The 9,749-nt window shown below is 39.8% G+C and overlaps 1 pseudogene; it reads left to right on the plus strand.

The window, feature by feature from the left end:
• The first annotated feature begins 8,742 nt into the window (after positions 1-8,742).
• Positions 8,743-9,206, plus strand: LOC104408093 (annotated as a pseudogene).
• The last annotated feature ends 543 nt before the right edge of the window (positions 9,207-9,749 follow it).

The following is a 9,749-nucleotide window of genomic DNA, read 5'->3' on the forward strand; positions in this document are numbered from 1 at the left end:
GCACCGTCCTCGGGTGGCGTTTCAAGGGGTTCACTTCAACATTGTGTGTGTGGATGTTGGCAATTAAAAATGCATCTAACTCTTACATTATTTTATGTATTTTAATGTCCTGATTAACTCCCAGTAGTGGTTCCTGGTGGTGTTTGGTTATCGAGTAATGCAGTTAAATCCCCTGATTACACCTGGAGTTATCTCAGTTCTCAGTATTCTGAAGCTGGAGGCAGTAACGAAATGCCTCTGTTGGGTGGGTTTGTAGTGGTTCATTTGGGCTTTTTCCAGTGCTCAAAGAAAACCAGTTCTTAACTGCTGTTTAACCATACAGGTTATGGTGATCGTCCTTTAAGCTGCTGCTTCTAGTTAACTTTTGAGACGCTGGATTTTTGTTTGATTATTTTAAGTAGTGGTATTGCCTTTTGGGCAATCATAACTCTGAAAATTAACAGGTTTGATAGTTGTTTCAGTGGGATTTTGCTTGGGTTTTGGTGGGTTTTGTTTTGTTTTCTGGGGTTTTTTTGTTTTGTTTAAATGTTGTGTTTTAATAAAAAAGGGCTTATTTTTTTCAAAAGAGCGTTTCTGTGCAATGTCCGTCTTTAATGTTTTTTTCTAGTCCTAAAACCAGTGCAGTAAACATGATTTTTGTGTTCTTTTTGCACACAGAAACATACTGAAAACAAGTGTTTTAATGCAAGACAAAAAACATCCAGAATTTAGGATTTATCTTTTATCTGAAAGAGACCTAAGGGAAAACCAGTTCTTTGAGAGAAAGACTTTCTTTCCAAACTGTTGGAAGGGATTGGAGAGAAGCACCTATCTAATCATTAATGCTGTTTGTACGACACTTGACATTCTTGTAAATGTGTTTGCTTTTGCTAATCTGAAACAATTCCTGGATTTTGCTGTCCAAGGATGTCAGGTGTGTGATCTGTACATGTGCATTTGAAATAGCTGTTAACAGCACTTTTTCGTGTACCAGAAAGTGCTCCTGAGCCACAAAAGGTCTCTTTAACTCAGGGGACATTGTGTTTTTTCTGTTTCCTTGCAAATGCTGTGGAAACACTGTGGGATCTCCCAGGGATTTGATGAACTTTAGCTCACTTAAAGTTTAACATAATGTTTGAATGATATGAAAATGCCAAAGCAAGTGTAGCATTTCTGCACGTAGAGTGTCAGTGCTCATGTGCTGTCCTCTGTCCTTTGAACCAGGTACTGAACCCCCCTTGAAAAGGGGAGCTGGGGAAGGAGAAGCTGGATGTGACCAGAGTGTCATTCTCAGACATTCCCGCTTCAGCGGGAGAACAGTTAAGCCAGTATGGAGAGAGTTCTGAAAATCTCACCTGTGTTTCTAAGCAATTACCAGTGTGATTGGGTTTTCCCTGTGAAGTTTACTTGAGACATATTCAAAAGGGCAGTTAAAAACAGAGTGTGTCACAACAGTCCTTGCCGTGCAGGAAGTCAAGACGCTTCATCACAAGCAACGAGAACAGACAACACATTTTTTTTCAACTTTGGTCATACTCCATGTGTTGTTTATTTGGTGAGTTGGAAGAATTTATTGGGATTTGTCTTTTAAATTGAAACATATATAATAGAGACAGGTTATTTACTGTACCAGAGGCTGCCTGCCTTGCCGTTTGTTTGCTTGTTTTGTGGCAAGGTATGTGTGCTTGAAGGCCAAGCTTACCAGTTTGTTAACTGGGTAAGCGTCTTCTATGCGAACTTAAAGTTGTACCACATTTTGCCTTAACAAGGAACAGCTTTTTCTTCAAAAAATGATGTCCTATTTTAGGCTAAATTTTCACTGCTGATGGTACAGCTGAAGAGTAAGATGAGGTTTTTATTCTGATGACATTAAAAATACAATCATTTTGAAGAGGGCAGGTCTTCCATTACCTCTTGTGTTGTTGAAAGTCAACTTCAGGCACTGAGTTCTCTTTCTTGGCTGAGATGCATAACGCATCTTTGTTCTTATCACTGAAATTCTTCCTCAATTTCATTTTTAGTAGGGGATGAAAATTTCACATCACAATAGCTAAAATCATGTCCATATAGTAGGTCCTTCCGAGAGCTTTCATCTAAATGTGGCTCATGAGCTATGGCAGTGCTCCACATGTTGTTCTTTCCCTGGGATTTATATAACAGTTCTCGCATTCTCCTGTTTTCTTTGGATGTGGATTCCCAAATGATTTCAAGTTCCCCTTCTGTTTTCCTGAAGAAAACAAAAACCAAACCAAAACAAAAAAAACACACACACACACAAAAAGAGAAAGCTAATTTTAAAAGCACTTTCCAGCAGTACATAATTTGGATATGTGGATATGCAAATGATAAACTGCAGGTGTATTGATATTTGAAATTAATTCCTTTTTTAAAAGAAAGCTGACTGTAATGCTAGAGAGGCAAGGAAAAAAGATACGGACCTATGCAGTAAGTTGGATTAAGTCACAGAATCACAGACTGGTTTGGGTTGGAAGGGATCTTAAAGCTCATCCAGTTCCAACCCCCTGCCACTGGCAGGTGAATCTTCCACTAGAGCAGGTTGCTCCCAGCCCCTGTGTCCAACCTGGCCTTGAACACTGCCAGGGATGGGGCAGCCACAGCTTCTCTGGGCACCCTGTACCAGCATCTCACCATTACAGGGAAGAATTTCTTCCTAATGCCTAATCTAACTCTCCCCTCTGTCAGTTTAAAGCCATTCCCCCTTGTCCTGTCACTACACACCCTTGTAAAAGAGCAGCACATGCAAGATCCAAATATCGTGACTGCTGCTGTCCACTGAATCCAGGATCCATCAGGATCTGCGGGGCTGTGGTTCTGCTTCCTGGGACAGGCTTGTCTGTACCATGTGCCCTTCTGCCAGAGTCCTGCATCTCTCTGCTCCAAGGCTGAAAGTGTCTGACCAGAGGGTCACCTTTGTGCTTAGCTAATGCCTCTCTTTGTGGAGGCCAAACGCAAGTTGTGGAAACCTTAAGGCCTTTAAGGCATTGTAACTTTATTGGCCTGTTTCTCTGACTGCCCAAGCATAAATGAGTGAATTATGTAACGTGTGTTAGGTTTTTTTCTCATGAAAAAGGTTATTTGTCAAATACAGCAGCTAACATGACTTAATGCAGTTGTTAATACTTTTAATAAAAGCATCAATTTTACAAAAATAATAGTTTTTTTAAAAATTAGCACATGGTTAAGATTTCTTCAGTAGCAAAGAAAGATGCTTTGGAGGTAGTGGTGTATCTGAACTCTTCTTGGAGAATTAGTTTTTAAACAAACAAACATAGCTGAGCTGCAGAATCTGAAAGCACTCACTGGTGTTGCTTTGGAAGGAGCAGTCAAAGCACATTGTTGTCAAGGGGATAGTGCTGCAGATGCCCCAGCTCTGCACAGTGTGCTACAGTCCTAAGTACGGCTCTTCTGGGTGATGCTGCTGATGGTCTGGTTTTCTCAACACCCAAATCTCTTCCAAGAACAGCCCTCACCACCTTTCTCTTACATTTTCCTGTATCTCACCAGAAATCCCCGCAGCTGTGCGCAGCACTGCTATCCCTGGCCATGACTACTGTGACACTACCCTGTACAGATCACAGCCCCAGAAGAAACTCTTGGTACACTTGTTACTGGTACCCAGTGTTACTGTGCCCATAGCAGCTGGTTCACCTCTTCAAACACAAACCTGGCATGTAGAACTAGATTTGTACTCAGTAGTAAACTTACCCTGTTTCCAGATGTTTTCTGGAAAAAGCACTAAGTTTGGTTCTCATAAATGTAGGCTGTTGCCCAGAGAAGCTGTGGCTGCCCCATCCCTGGCAGTGTTCAAGGGCTTGGAGCAACCTGCTCTAGTGGAAGGTGTCCCTGCCCATGGCAGGGGGTTGGAACTGGATGAGCTTTAAGGTCCCTTCCAACCCAAACCAGTCTGTGGTTCTATGAAATGAGTAAAAATAAAAACTGCATTCAACCCCCAAACTAGCCAAAGTGCAAGGTTTGTATATTGTTGAGAGTAAGCAAAATGCCAGTGCTGCACTGTGTTTGAGGATGGAAGAAGTCAACAAAGTAGAGTTTAAAGCAGATTCTTCTTTATAAAAGACGAGAGCTTTCTGCCCTCACTGAACTGAAGTCATGCAGGCTTAATCTCTGAGAAATGTTGTTTGGGCTGGCTCAAGAATTCATTTTCATCTGTCATGTAGCAGTTTATTTACATAATCCTTACCTGTATCGGGTTTACAATTTTATATGTGACCTTACAGGTAAGACAGCTCCTCCCTTGCATGTGCATGGCTGTGAAGCTTCTCTACTGTTGGCGCTCTTCTAAGGACAGTGTAAGGCAATTCATGACTAAGGCATTTAACCTTAATTTAACATCCAAAGTACAGCAGCTGTAATGATCTCCCAGTACTGCTGCTCAGCAGAAGACTTATGAAACACATTGTGACCTTAGAAAACTCATAAAGGTAAGCAAGTGTCCTGTGAAAGAAGACCTGAGGCATTTATGAACCTGGTTTTTTACCCTAGAAGCACATTAACAACTTTGTTCATATCTGAAAAGTGCCAGGCAGCTAAGGAAATGTAAGTGATAATGATCACTCAGAAGACTTCTCTGTCAACAATTAAAATGTCATTATCAGCTGCCCAGAGAACAGAAAACTAGGCAAAAGGTTGCTGTGAATTTCCAATATTCTCTAGCAAAGGCTGTAATTTTTGAGAAGGTTCTACAGAGCAGCTTCTGGGAAAGTAAAATTTGCGTATCTTTAGAAGCTTTGAAAGCTTTTCTTTATCTAAAGAACAATTCACAGATAAATGGAGTGGTTGGGATTGGAAGGGACTAATGCTGAGTGCTTAGTGAAAAAAGTCAATTGAGACTGAAGAGGAAAAAAGGGATTTAGTATACTGTGTGGAAAGTGTAATTAATTATTTGACACTGCTGTGTTACATCATCTCATTTACCTACTTTGGGGGTAGAAAGGTAGACTTTTGAAGATCCGTATTATGGAACTTCGAATTATGATACATGCTACATCTGAAAAACCTCTTTTAATTAGCTGTTAACATGAACCCAGAAGTATGAAAGGCACTTAATTAATTAAAAATCCTAAATAAGTATTTCCAAATAAATGTGGAATAGTCAAAATACTGTTTTCTCATACCTGCTCAATAGCACTGCATAAAGTAATTGAGAGAAACTCTGCTGATATCAAGTAGACCAAACCCTGTTTTTCTACTATCCTTGATCTGTTATTTCACAATGGCTGAGATGACTTGCCAAATGTCTGCTTAAATTACCTGTCTTCAGTTGTAAAAAGTTTTTCCTGTATGCTGATAAGATCAATGTGACATGAAGCTTTCCACTGCCAGAGGAGAAACATGCCTTTAAAGGACTCTATTAAAACAGGTTCACTGACAGTCATAATCTTGTATAATCTGTTAAATTATCTTTTTTATTGTGCATGTAGCCAATCTAAGTCACTTATTAATAGAACAGTAAGGTAAGGAAGCCCGTCATAGGTATTCCCTTAGTTTCCTACAATTCTGAAAACTGCGGAGTGGCATGGAGGGGAATGTGCTCAGCCTTTCGTAGAAGATGCTATTAAATAATTAACACGTATCTTGACGATTTATATACACACATCCCAAATCAAATACCTGGCTCAGATTTATAGTTCACTTAAGAAGAAATCTTAAGAACAGGAGTAATCATCCAGAATAAATCCCTTTTTCAAAAGGTATTGGAGCTGGGAATTAAGAGGAGACCATGCCATATGAGGCAAGAGCTGGCTGCTGTAGGCAGTTGCCTTCCCTTTTACACATCAGATCTACTTGCATTGCTTTTGCCTGTGACTGACCTTTTCTGCTGCAGCACTTCATCCAGGGTTTCCTGCTTGTCTTGCAGCAGACGCTGGAGCTGCTTTACTTCATGCTGGTACCAAGCAGTCTTCCCAGCAAATTCTTTCTCCTGCTCAATCATCTTAAGACTGATATCTCCAAGCTTCCCAGCTGCTTTCTTTTTATATACCTGTAAAGTTAAAGATAATAGGGAAAATGGGATTATAGGAGAAATAAGAATAAATCATTATCAAGAGAAGAAACAGCTAGAGATACTAATTTGCAGTTTAATCGTTACATTGGTGCTGCCGTGCTTAAATATGCGAGGAAGGCTGCATTATGGTTTTATTTACCTATTCATTAATTTGAAGGTATTACACTCATACTTTGTTCGGCATATAAACTAGTGTGTACAGTGAATGCCATACTGTACGTTCCTCATAAAAGTAAAGAATTAGCTGGGGAAAAATAAAGGTTTTTTTTCCAAGATGCAAAGCTGTACTGCACAGCATGTGTTGCTTACCACGTGTCCAGCAGTCATACTTACCAATACATACAATGGAAAGTGTGTTCTGTTGTTTCATCAGTACTAAGAGAAGGAAAGACTGGCTTCGTGTTTTAAAATATCCTGCTGCTTCATGTAATAGTTCCTGCTGTTCAGTGAAGCACAAGCAATTTTTTGCTTATTGACAGTAACAAACTATATTGGCCTAATCTCAAACCCAAGAAATTCTTCCGGTACAAAGTGATTTTTCTTTCTGAAATAACATCCCACTGAATTACATGAGAGCTGGAGGACTTGAAAACTATGGCTTGTGTAGTTACATGTTTCTACATGTTGCTGCAAAAACAACAGGTATTATCCAGTATTAGCTTTTTTCTTGTGATTGCAAATAGAGTGCTTAAACTGTTACTGTACTGCAGAATGCAATGTTTGACAAAACAACCCACCAAAAAAGTAACTGCTACGCTAACCTTTCAGTCTGAAATTGGTGGGGAGTGGGGAGAGGAGAGGAAATAAGAGATACACAGGCTTGATGTAGATTTTATATAGGCAACAGGACAAGATTTTGGGTTGGAACCACTTCCTTTAATAAAACTGCAAACTATTTAATAAGCTTTGAGAATACTGCTATTTATGTCTTGCTAATATAAGGATAAGATTTTATCTTCATCTGAATTGGAACAGAAAGTTTAAGTATGCCTTTTGGAGGAAAGGAAGAAAAAACACAAGGGAAGGTACTTTTCAGGTATGTGCTACAAGCTATATAGTCCTTTCCACAAACTGCTTCCTTTTCAGCTGTTGTGACGTGTCATTTTGGAGTTTCATTTTCTGGAGGTATTACGATAGTGATACATAACAGTATTACCTAGAAGGTTAGTCACTCAAGAATTAAGGCTGACTTCCACTGTTGTTGTTTTTCCTAGGTCTTCCCTGTCAGTTACAAGGAAATAATTAGAAGCCTCTGCAAGTTAACTAGTCACATCTCTCAAGTTTTCAGATTCCCAGAGAAGTCTTCAAAATCCAGGGTTAGATGCTTGCACTTGGAATGTTAAGGGATGATAAAGGCAAACCTGTTCCTTCCAAGCAAAGGGTTGCTTAGAGTTAGCCCAGAGGAAGCGCAGGAGAAAAGCTGAACTTTCAACTCTGTCAGTAAATGCCTCCTCCGGCTCCAGACCCAGAACCTGACATTCTCTGTGTAGGGCAAATGTCTGTCATGATTTCAGAGAACTAGAAAGAACTTCCTCTCTCTTAACATATAAAAGGCTGATAAAGAAAGCAGCCAACAGTACTGGTGCAATCCACTTTTTACCTAGTGGTCATTGATCATCCAGCTACTGGGAAGTGTGTTTAATCTGGACTCTGCCTCAGCTGTGGGGATATACATAATTCTGATCATGCTCCTATGATTGTAACTAGGTCTGTTTAAAATGTGTAAGCTGTCTCAGCAGAACTTCAGCACTTCACTAGGTGAAGGGTGCCCAGGCTGCTCTCTGCTTGCTGTGAGAGCCTTGCTGGGTTGTGGTGGTTCTGGGCACACTGACACAACTGCTGGCACTTAAGAGATCCTTCACAGCACGCTGCCACCTTGGAACTGCTCAAGACAAATTCCTGTTAATTTTCTCTAAAGTAAAGCAGGTGAACAGACTGGTGGAGCGGACAAATTTAAGGAAGAAGGTGACAACCTGCAGCTGGAAGTGGTATTTTCCTCTAGAGCTGCAGAGGGTAGTCTGCCCAAGGTCATGGCATTGCCACTATGCCGTATGCACCCAAGATGAGGAATGATCATGGATGCAGCAGCTGGTACTGAAGAGGACATAGTTTACACTCTCCTGTGATGACATAATGAGTATGTTAACAAAACACCCCACCAAAAAAGTGATTGCTGTGCTAACCTTTCAGACTGAAAGTGGGGGGAGGGAGGAGGAAGTAAGATACATTGAAACCTTTTCCCAATTTTGGTACACAAAAGCTGCTCTGTGCCTAATAATTGGCTGGTTCTGTCTTGATATTGAATTCAATTACAATAGTTCATGGGAAGTGACCTCTAATGATGATTCAAATGCAGATTTAAGTGTATCATTTAACTTCAGTCATAAAAAGTTCTATGTGTCAAGGACTCTTAAAATTATTGCTGACAGCATATCAACTCCTAAATGCAATAATGATTATATAGGTTTTATGGGTAGTTTCCTTGGCTTTATGTTTTCCAGGGACAGAATCCAAATTAGTAAGTACTGTTTCTCCTTCCTGCCAGAAGGACCAAGACTGAAGGGAGTTAACAGTGGAAGATACTAGATGAGAGGTATCTTCAGTATAAAGGTTGTTTTCTACCTATTTTTACTAAAACCTTAGGTTTGACAAAACTACGATCAGATAGCGACTCAGAATCCATGAAACAACTTGTTATAATCTGACTCCTTTTTGACAAGATGCCTAATTTAAAGATGAACCGCAGTTGCACTGAAGGAGAGGAGAAGGTGCCCGATGATGAACTGGAGTCCAAAATCCATTATCAGAGGTTTACTGTTCACAGTTGGAAGCCTGAAATCTTGGAATTGTCTTCACAGAATTTGTGCTAATGTTTAAAATACTTCATGTGGAAGACAGATCTCCCTGTGTTACCTGTCCCTTCTGCTGCTATGAGACAGGACTCCTTGATGATACAAACATCACAGAATACTGGTATGGCTGCTTGGATTTCTTTACTTTGGTTCCCTCCCTCTTGGGATGTACTAGTACTAGTGATGTAGGGATGTACTATGTACTAGTGATTCAGAAAGTAACCCTAAGATTTGTGTGTGTGAATTTTGTTCCCTCCATCTACCTGTATGTCTTGTATATGGCTTCTGCCAGTGCCTCTGCCATGGAATTTGACTGCTTTTCACAAAGCTGAAACGCAGTGGTTTATCACTGGTAAATTTTTAACTGAACCATAAAACAACTTAATCACAAACTTTTATGGACTGTTAAAAACATGCCTAGTATGGTATGTATGTATTTTTGTTAAAGCCCAATAATGTGTGTGTGAATATGGGCAAAATGACAATATGCTATTGTTCCGTGTTTCTTTTACTAAAAAGATGGTGGTTACTATCACCTGAGCCTGAAGTAACAAATGGTATCAGACAACCATCTCATTAACTGCAAACAGAACAGATACTTGAATGTTTTTCATTAGCACCCTTACCCTGCTTTTATCAAATACATTGTCAGAAACAAAAACCAAGAGTCCCATTACAGGCTAGTTCCAATTTGAGTCAAATTTGTTCTGATGTCAAACGGAAACATTAAATATTCTGCTCTACAATCAGATTCTTCAGAAAGTTTTGAGTAATAAGAATTATGACAAAGCAGCTTGTATTTGAATCTGAAAGGGCCAACTAAAGAACAGTTTTTATACTCTTAATATTTTTCATGATTCAATATGCCTGAAAAA

Source organism: Nestor notabilis, unplaced genomic scaffold (genome assembly GCF_000696875.1).
Source record: "Nestor notabilis isolate BGI_N333 unplaced genomic scaffold, ASM69687v1 scaffold31370, whole genome shotgun sequence".
Classification (NCBI taxonomy): Eukaryota; Metazoa; Chordata; class Aves; order Psittaciformes; family Psittacidae; genus Nestor; species Nestor notabilis.